This window comes from Miscanthus floridulus, chromosome 9 (genome assembly GCF_019320115.1).
Source record: "Miscanthus floridulus cultivar M001 chromosome 9, ASM1932011v1, whole genome shotgun sequence".
Taxonomy (NCBI): Eukaryota; Viridiplantae; Streptophyta; class Magnoliopsida; order Poales; family Poaceae; genus Miscanthus; species Miscanthus floridulus.
The window spans coordinates 60490721-60499855 of record NC_089588.1 but is presented as its reverse complement, the minus strand read 5'-3'; the positions used below and the strand labels follow the sequence as shown (position 1 = coordinate 60499855).

Below are 9135 nucleotides of genomic sequence, written 5' to 3'. Positions count from 1 at the left end.
GTTGCAATGACGATATGTTGCTGGCACGTACGTGCGCGCGTGTTTGCTAATTGCTACTAAGCTACCAGGGTGAAAACCCAAGCTTCTTCGGCAAAGCATGTGCATGTACGCAGCTTGACACAAGTTTGTACCCGCGAGGTACCAAATATAATACATATACGTGATACATGACACATGCATGCACCATCGCGGCTATCTTCAGTGTATATAGCTAGGTGCTATGTACTACAATACGTAGTTAGTGCAAGATCGCAGGCACTATATATATACAGAGACTCTTAATTACTCCGATGTCCCGGTGGCTTAGTTTTTGTAGCACCAGCTATTACTGTGCTCCGATCCACTGAAGCTGGAGCTAGCATGGGCGCGCGAATGGTGACTTGGTGAGTAGTAGTGGACTAGCGGCATGGCTCGTGACAGCGGCGGCGGATGATGACCGTACATACCATCGGCGCCGCGCCGGCATTTACTCCGGCCACCGGCTCACTTCGTGGTCGCAACATTATCGATCCAACGCATCTGGACCCGGTCTGAGCTAGCTAGCTAGCCACCTGCAGGTCGCTGCATCGGCCACATCGGCCATGCGCGCCAGCCACCAAATCTTATACGCCAGCGTACATGCACATTATAATTTCCCTGGCCTGCCCAAGCCGCGAGCCTCTCCTCTCCGGGCACCCATAAATAACACGCCACGGCCTCCCGCGTCTCCGCCACCTCCGATCCTCCACCAGCCTCCAGCCGTGGTACGTTCAGTTTGTTCGTCCCAGGCAGGCTCCCAGCTGGTTGGATCGGAGCTTAGCTAGGGTACGGTGGTGCAGAGGCAGGCAGGAGAGGAGATCCAAGGATCGGAACAAGGCCGGCCGGCCAGCCAAGCCAAGGAAGGAAAGAAACAAGCAAGGAAGGAAGATGAGCAAGGAGTGTGTGGTGAACGCGTTGCTGAGCTGCTTCATGCACGTGGGCCTGACGCTGGTGCTCCTCGTCTACCTCCCCGTCGCCTTCGTGTGCCGCCTCCTGAAGCGCTTCTGCGTCCGCCCCTTCGCCAAGGGCGAGGACCTCCGCGGCAAGGTCGTCCTCGTCACCGGCGCGTCCTCCGGCATCGGCGAGGTCAGTCGTCTCAGCCAGCCAGCTACTCTCTCACTCTTCTTCCGTGATATTGGCCTTTGGCCTTTTGCTGTGTGAGTCTCGGCTACTATTGAGTATTGACTGCGAGCTGCACGCGACTGCCCACGGCCTCTCTCGGGCAGTGACTTTACTCGCCGGCCCGGATGGCAGTGGCCGATCGAGTTTTTACTACGCCTGCATGCATGTACTACATGCACACCTTTTATGGATTTCGAAACGTACATCTCTCTTCCACTTCTCTTTTGTATATATCTAGCTAGCTTTGTGTTTAACTTTCCTGTGTATAGCTTTTACTTTCGTTGCTGGTATTTCTTTTTACATGCATACGAATTGCACCTGTACTATACGGTACAAGAGTGTGCTTGCTACTGCCTTGATGGGTTTGGGTTACTTCGGGCGCGTGCCACGAAATGGTACGTTGTGGCCTTTCCGGAGAGAGGGTGGCGCGTGGTTGTTCAACTGCGTGCAATGCATGCGTCTTTCAAATCGCATGCTAGCTTTTGATTGGTTGGGTTGCCTACTTTTGTGCGCTTTGAATCTGGACGAAGAAGAAGATAAATAAACTAAACAATGTTGTACTAGTGGGTACGATACGACTATTGTCTTAAGAAAATGCAAGTACGGTTCCTAATACTAACTCTCTCTCTCTCTCTCTCTGCACACACGTACACAACCTAGCTGCCGCAGGGTAGTATAAATTCGAAATTTATTTGCACCGTACCCGTAGCGATATGGTTTCTCTTTCTTGCGGTTGTATACGTTCCTCCAATTAACTGAATTCCCAGGCTCCTGTGGGATCCTCAGTCCGACGACCTCCGATCCTACCAGTGAGAGAAAACACACAGACAAGCGACACAGGGCCTGGCACGCACACACACCAGGTGGTAGAGTTGGTGCATGCTAGCTACAGCTACGTGCCAATGCACTGAAATGGTTGCCCCTTTAAAGGCCACAAATTGACTCTTATCTTCCTCACGAATAAAGGCTGCTATGGTCCACGGCGGCCCCTTTAAGCGCACTGTAGTATCAAAACACGTACGGCCACGCAACTGCTAGCTAGCTTGTCGAATGTTGATCGTCGTCGTCGCACATGTTTTTTTTTTCGCTTCATTATCGTGTGCACAACAAAGTAGGAGTAACGACCGAAACAAAGGTTACTGATCCCAGCCGAGCATGGTGGCTCCGGCCGGGAAGTTGGCTGCATAACGGTTCACGGATATGCAGAGAGGCATGCAGATGCAGTAGCGTATAGTGCGGGTTAGACCGCACGTGGCTCCACAGTCATCACTAGAATAAAAGCCCATTTATGCCCCCCCTGAATCACTCACGGTAACACTGCTGTGTCTTTATTACCTGCTGTTGCTCGTCGCTTCTCCGTCCCCGTTTAATTATTCCTCGACGGTGCCTCATCGGCCCATAGACACAGTGCAGTGGAAGGGTACGCATCAAACTAGAAAAAATCAGGGCATTGAGAGGACAAAACAAAGGTGTACTGAACGAACCACTGCTGTACAACAACAGCAGAAGCAGTATGTAGGAGCAGTGCCCTCTCAAGCGCTGCATATATACACGAGAATATGACAGCTCGTCGTTATCTATTTTATTTATTTATGTATATGTTTCCCCTTGTTCTTTATATTAATTTTCAGCACCTGGTGTACGAGTACGCGAGGCACGGCGCGTGCGTGGCGGTGGTGGCGCGCACGGAGATCGCGCTGCGCGCCGTGGCCAAGGCGGCGCGCGACCTGGGCGCCCCCGACGTGCTCGTCGTCCCCGCCGACATCACCAAGGTGGACGACGCCAAGCGCGCCGTCGAGGAGACCGTCGCACATTTCGGCAAACGTCAGTACTTACTTATACATATATACTACTATATTATAATATATATATATATATATATATATATATATAGATATATATATATATATATATATATATATATATATATATATATATATATATATATATATATATATATATATATATATATAAGGTAGCATAGCATGCATACGATTCTCGACATTGTGCTTTATATTTGCTTTCAAGCGAGGCTTTTGCAATCCGGACATTGTAGCACGTTTCGTTTGTATTTGACAAACTTTGTCCGATCATGGATTAACTAGGCTTAAAAGATTCGTCTCATGATTTACAACCAAATTGTGCAATTAGTTATTTTTTTTACCTACATTTAATGCTTCATGCATACGTCCAAAAATTAATATGACGAAGAGAGAGCGAAAAAACTTAGAATTTGGAGATGATCTAAACCAGACCTGAGTGGGTAGGAGTAGGACTAATAACATACTTCCTCCATCCCAAATTGTAAGTCGTTTGACTTTTTTGACACCAAGTTTGAGCACTCGTCTTATTCAAAAATTTGTGCAAAATATCATTTCTTTTGTCGTGGCATATTTTGTTAATACAAGTTCTTCAAGAATGACTTAAATATGACTATATTTGCACAAATTTTTTGAATAAGACGAGTGATCAAACTTGAGGTAAAAAAAATCAAACGACTTATAATTTGGGACGGAGGAAGTATTTACGAATCTACTAACAGGGACGTCACGTGGGCAGTAAGCCGGTCATACACGCTCGCCCGGCCGCGGCCGGAAGTGTCACTGCCAGTAGAAGTAGTAGTACTCCTATATTATTATATCATGTCTTGCCGGTTGGTGACACATGGCCGGCGCTGGGATTAATTGCAGGCAGCAGTGATCAGTAATAACACTACTATATATGACCGTCTGGACTGCACAGCATAATCGTTCTTTTTTCTTGTCTTATAAATCATATTTTTTTTAAATCAACAAACAGTATTTTTTTTTCATAATAAATCAGTCAACAATACTTTAGCTACGACTAATCAGTCAAGCGAAGAGAACAATAACATGCAAGTGTCTCGAATGCTCCGTTCCAGCTGCTCTCTCTCTCCCAGTCGAGAAGGAGGAGTTCTTGGTCTCTCACTAAATTAAGCGATAGGTACTGTAGTAGCTTGTCAAGACTTTCTTTCATTTTTTTAGGGGAAAATGATTCAGCAGGAGGAGAGACACTAGATGAAGCCTTCTGCTCCTACTAATGTTATTGGCAGACTGAAAAAATGTAAATTACACCCTCCGTCCCAGAATATCTGTCGCTTTCGCTTCCCGAGAAACAACTTTGATAAAATATATATTACAAAATATTAATATTTATGGTACATAATTAGTATTATTGGAAAGATCTTTGAATCTAATTTTTTAATAAATTTATTTGGAGATACAAATGTTGTACGTATTTTCTACAAATCAAGTCAAACTTGTGGCACGAAAATCGGAAACGACAGATATTCTGGGACGGAGTAGTAAACACGTAGGTCCATAATTAATTAACTGTGTAGCATGTTATTTAGTGCTCCGTGTTGATGCGACACATCTGAGAGCCTATTTGGTTTTTATCTGCAGTTTTTTGCTTTTCGCTTAGAAGCTGACTTTCTAGATTTTGACTTTTTTATCTGCAGTTAGAAATTAAGCTAATTAATGAAATTCCCTGCAGTGATACGCTCGTAACAGTGAATTTTAAATGGTTCTAAATGATTCAATAGTATTTTGTGAGAGAGAATAAATTGAAACATACCGAAATAATCCGAGAATTGAACAGCCGAACGCGGGCTATGCCTATGCACGTGACAGCTGAGGGTTCTGTCACTGGCAGCTGAGGGTAGCTGATGGTCCATGACTATGCACGTGACAGCAAATCGCTTTCAGAGATAGTGCAGTGAATCAATGTCATAGCAGCCTATTTTGGTTGAAAGCAACGTTCAGCTACTTTGGCCCCGTTTAGATTAAAAAAATTTTGTGCAGTATCCGTCACATTGAATCTTGCGGCATATACATGGAGTACTAAATATAGACGAAAAAAAGAACTAATTACACAGTTAGGTGAGAAATCGCGAGACGAAGCTTTTGAACCTAATTAGTCCATAATTAGACACTAATTGTCAAATACAAACATCCAAAATTCCGGATGTTTGGTTTGCTATCTTTGGGGGTGTTTGATTTCTACAGGGACGTCTAAAATTCCTATCACATCGAATGTTTGGACACATGCATAGAGTATTAAATATAGACTAATTATGAAACTAATTGCATAACTTGCGACTAATTTGCGAGATGAATCTTTTAAGCCTAATTAGTCTATGATTTAACAACGTGGTGCTACAGTAAACATGTGCTAATGATAGATTAATTAGGCTTAAAAAATTCGTCTCGGAAGTTAGCCTTAATCTATGTAATTGGTTTTATAATTAATCTATATTTAATGCTCCTTATTAGTATTTAAATATTTGATGTGACATGAATTTTAGGAGCGACTAAAGAACCAAACACCCCCGAAGATAGCAAGCCATGGCTACCTCCTGCAGCTTTTATTTTGTTTTTGAACATAACTTGCGAATTTCTTGCTCCATTCTGTCAAGTAATTTAAAAGATTATTATCAACAAGAACATCATAAATAGTCTAAATACTGTTGTCATTGACCACCTACGCGTGGACGACTGTCCTTTGTCAGTCTAGTGGACAAATGGACAAAACTGGTTTTGAATACACAGTTAGCAAAAATAATTGGCCAGCAGCTAGTTGTCTTTGTTTGATAGTGAAACAAAGCTGCCAAGTTAAAACATGTTTCACAATTCTGTTTATAACTTTTATATTTATAGCTGACTTAAAATATCTTGATTCATATGGCGACGCGTGGTACTCATATCAAATACTGATTTTGAAGAATTCTAATTTGCCGCAGTGAATCACCTGGTGGCCAACGCGGGGATCTGGTCCAGCTGCTTTTTTGAAGAGATCACCAACATAACCGCCTTCCATAATGTGATTGTAAGACATCAACTCAATCAGTCCGGCCTATTATTATACTGTATGTAGAAACTTTGACATGAGAAAATAACAGATTGCTACGCATATAAAGTATTTCCCTCCATTGCAAAAGCAAAGAGTAGGATTTTTCCGAAGCTGAAAAGACTAATTGGCCCCTCTATTTCTTTTGAGAGGTTGACCTATTTAGTCTTATTAGATTAGATATGCGTCGCACTCGTGCACACCCCTTCTTTATATGGTGCATTATATTCTCTTAACCGCCATGATATGTATTCTTTCCAATACTGATAATGGTGGGTCCAGTGCTTTGCTTTAGTGCCTGCAACGCTACAGAGCGAATTAATCAGTTAGCTCTCAAATTCGACTAATTAAAACACTTCTTTTTGGAGTCAATTTGGTCAATCATTTTCATTGCCAAGAATTTGTTGCGCGCGCTTGTTTTTCATGGCCAACTTTCTGAATTCTGAACATTCTGTTGCGTGTCGTCGTCCGTGCACGTTTAATTGTTTACGCATGGCTGGCCGCTGCAGGACCTCAACTTCTGGGGTGCCGTCTACCCGACCTACTTCGCGTTGCCGTACCTCAAGGCCAGCCGGGGCAACATCGTGGTCACCGCCTCCGTCGCCGGCAGGGTCCCGACAGCACGGATGAGCTTCTACAACGTAAGGAACCTATAAATCCTATCACTCAATCTAAGAACATGTCATGTTTGGTACTGAAAAGCGCTTCCTAGATAAACTGTACAAATAGAGTAAAAGCGGTGGTCTGATCCAGCTTCTGCTTTTTAATATAAATGGGTGCTGTGAGAATAAGCGTGGCCAGAATATTAAGCCGTTGAAAAACGTGACGTTTAGTTGTTGATTTCATCTTACTTTGACTATAAGTAGCTTATAAACTGTACAAACAAGCCCGCGGTGAGCATAAATTCAGCTCACCAAACACCTTGTGGGTGTACCACCAATTACAGATAGATGAATCTGGGTTGGCCATCTAAAATGTAGTTCAGCTACCAAGCTAGCTAGGTCGTCAGATCCATGTGTCGCACGCTATGTCAGTCGGTAGGAATCAGCAGGGTGCCGGCGGCCCTACATGAACATAATGAAATTCTTTCGCAAGATTAGCCATGGATTTCATTCTCAGGTTTTGGTTTTTGTATATATAATTTTGCAGGCAAGCAAAGGTGCCGTGATACGGTTCTACGAGACCCTGAGGGCTGAGCTGGGGTCCCACGTCCGCGTCACCATCCTCATGCCCGGCTACGTCGTCTCCAACCTCACCAAGGGCAAGGGCCTCCAGAAGGACGGCCATGTCGGCATCGACGAGGAGGCCCGCGACGTGAGCTCCATCTCCTCCTCCTCCGTCCTCCTTTTCCGTAGACGTTGAGGAGTTGAACTAACGTTTGATTTTGTGCGTGCAGATCAACGTGGGACCGATGCCGGTGGGCAAGACGGAGTCGCTGGCGGAGGTGGTGGTGGCCAGCGTGCGCCGGGGGGGACTACTACGTGACGTGGCCCGGCTGGTACTGGGCCTTCCACATGGTGATGTGCGCGGCGCCGGAGCTGCTGGACTGGTTCTCCCGGGCCTTCTACGTCTCCAAGTCCGGCGGGCAGGACGGCGGCGCCGCGCTCAGCAAGAAGATCCTGGAGGCCGTCGGCGGAAAGAAGTTCCTCTACCCCAGCACCATCCGCTCCCAGGCCGCCATGGCAGCTAACTGACTTACTGAATTCGTCAACATGTTAGCCATAACGATAAAGATATTATATATAAATGTATGGTCTGTTCTCTGTTGTTGGATTAGCACGGGATGGATGAATAGGCCTGGGTGAAATTGAAATGGGTGTGCGTCCGATCAACACTGTATTTTTTATTCGTTTTCTTTCTTTTCTTTTTTCATTTTCTCTACCTTTTCTCTTCCTTTCATTTACTACAAGTGATCAATGTGTGAATTAATACGAATGTTTATTGGTGGCTTCTTTGTACGCCCCGTGATATTGGGGCGTGGGTGCAAATCACTGCGTAAAAAACGATTTTTAGCAACGGATCGATTTTTTTTAGGGGTGGCTGGTGATGGAGCCGTCCTTACAGTGGCGTGTTCGGGTGTCCAGACACCAGTTGCCCCTACAAATGGAACAGCAGGGACGGCTGGTGTTACGAGTCGCCCCTACAAATGGTGTCTGATTTGTAGGGGCGGCTCAATCACCAGCCACCCCCTGAAAATGCTATTTGTAGAGGCGGCTGGTGATTGAGCCGCCCCTACAAATGGTCCCGTATTTATAGCACCGATTTGTAGGGGCGGCTCAATCACCAGCCGCCCCTACAAATGCCCCCCATATAAAACAGATGCAGCACATTCTTCCTCTTCGGGTCACTCACTCCAACCCGTGAAACAAAGGTGGGGAGGCCTTGGGCACCTCCCAAAAATTGCTCTACTAAGGGGGGAATGTTTTGGTCTCAAATCCTTTGGTGGAGATGTTGTAGAAGGTAAGAAAATGCTATTCTATACTTTTTTAAAGTTTTAATGGTTAGTTAGTGAGTAATTAGAGTTTTATTTTTCTCTCTTCTATGGTGCTTGAGCTATTTATGAAGCAAATTAGACCCAACTTTTAAATGTATTAAGGTAAATTAGGGAGGGAAACAAGATCATACCCTTATTTGGTCCATGTTTTTTTATTTTAGTGAACAATTAGTTAGTTTTATGGATGTTTCATGTGCATGTGGATCTAGATCTAGGGTTTGGTTTTTTTATTAATTTCGTTTTTGTAAATTTATGTTTGATGAAATTGGACTAGGGTTTGTATGAAAGATATTGGATAAATTATAATTGTTGCTAATTGTTGTCTTTGAAATTATTTATTGTAATCAATAAATATGTATTTTAATTATTTATGGATAAATGTGCCGTTAATTAATTTTCTTTTACCATGGTGTGTTTGTATGCTTCATGTAATTATATTAGATTTATATTCATATATATCAGAAGTATATACAATTATTCTCAAGTAATTATTAATTTGTTTTATTTTTATATATATCTAAATAAGTACTCCTTTAATGTTTGTTTTGTTGTTGTTGTAAAAGATGGAGTACATTAACTCTTGGATGCATGGTTCATTAAGGTTCAAGGCAGGTTTCCGTGAAGAGGTGGAT

The 9135-nt window shown here is 43.9% G+C and overlaps 1 pseudogene; it reads left to right on the top strand.

Annotated features, from left to right (window-relative positions):
• The first annotated feature begins 678 nt into the window (after nucleotides 1–678).
• Nucleotides 679–7997, top strand: LOC136482021 (11-beta-hydroxysteroid dehydrogenase A-like; annotated as a pseudogene).
• Nucleotides 7998–9135: the final 1138 nt, after the last annotated feature.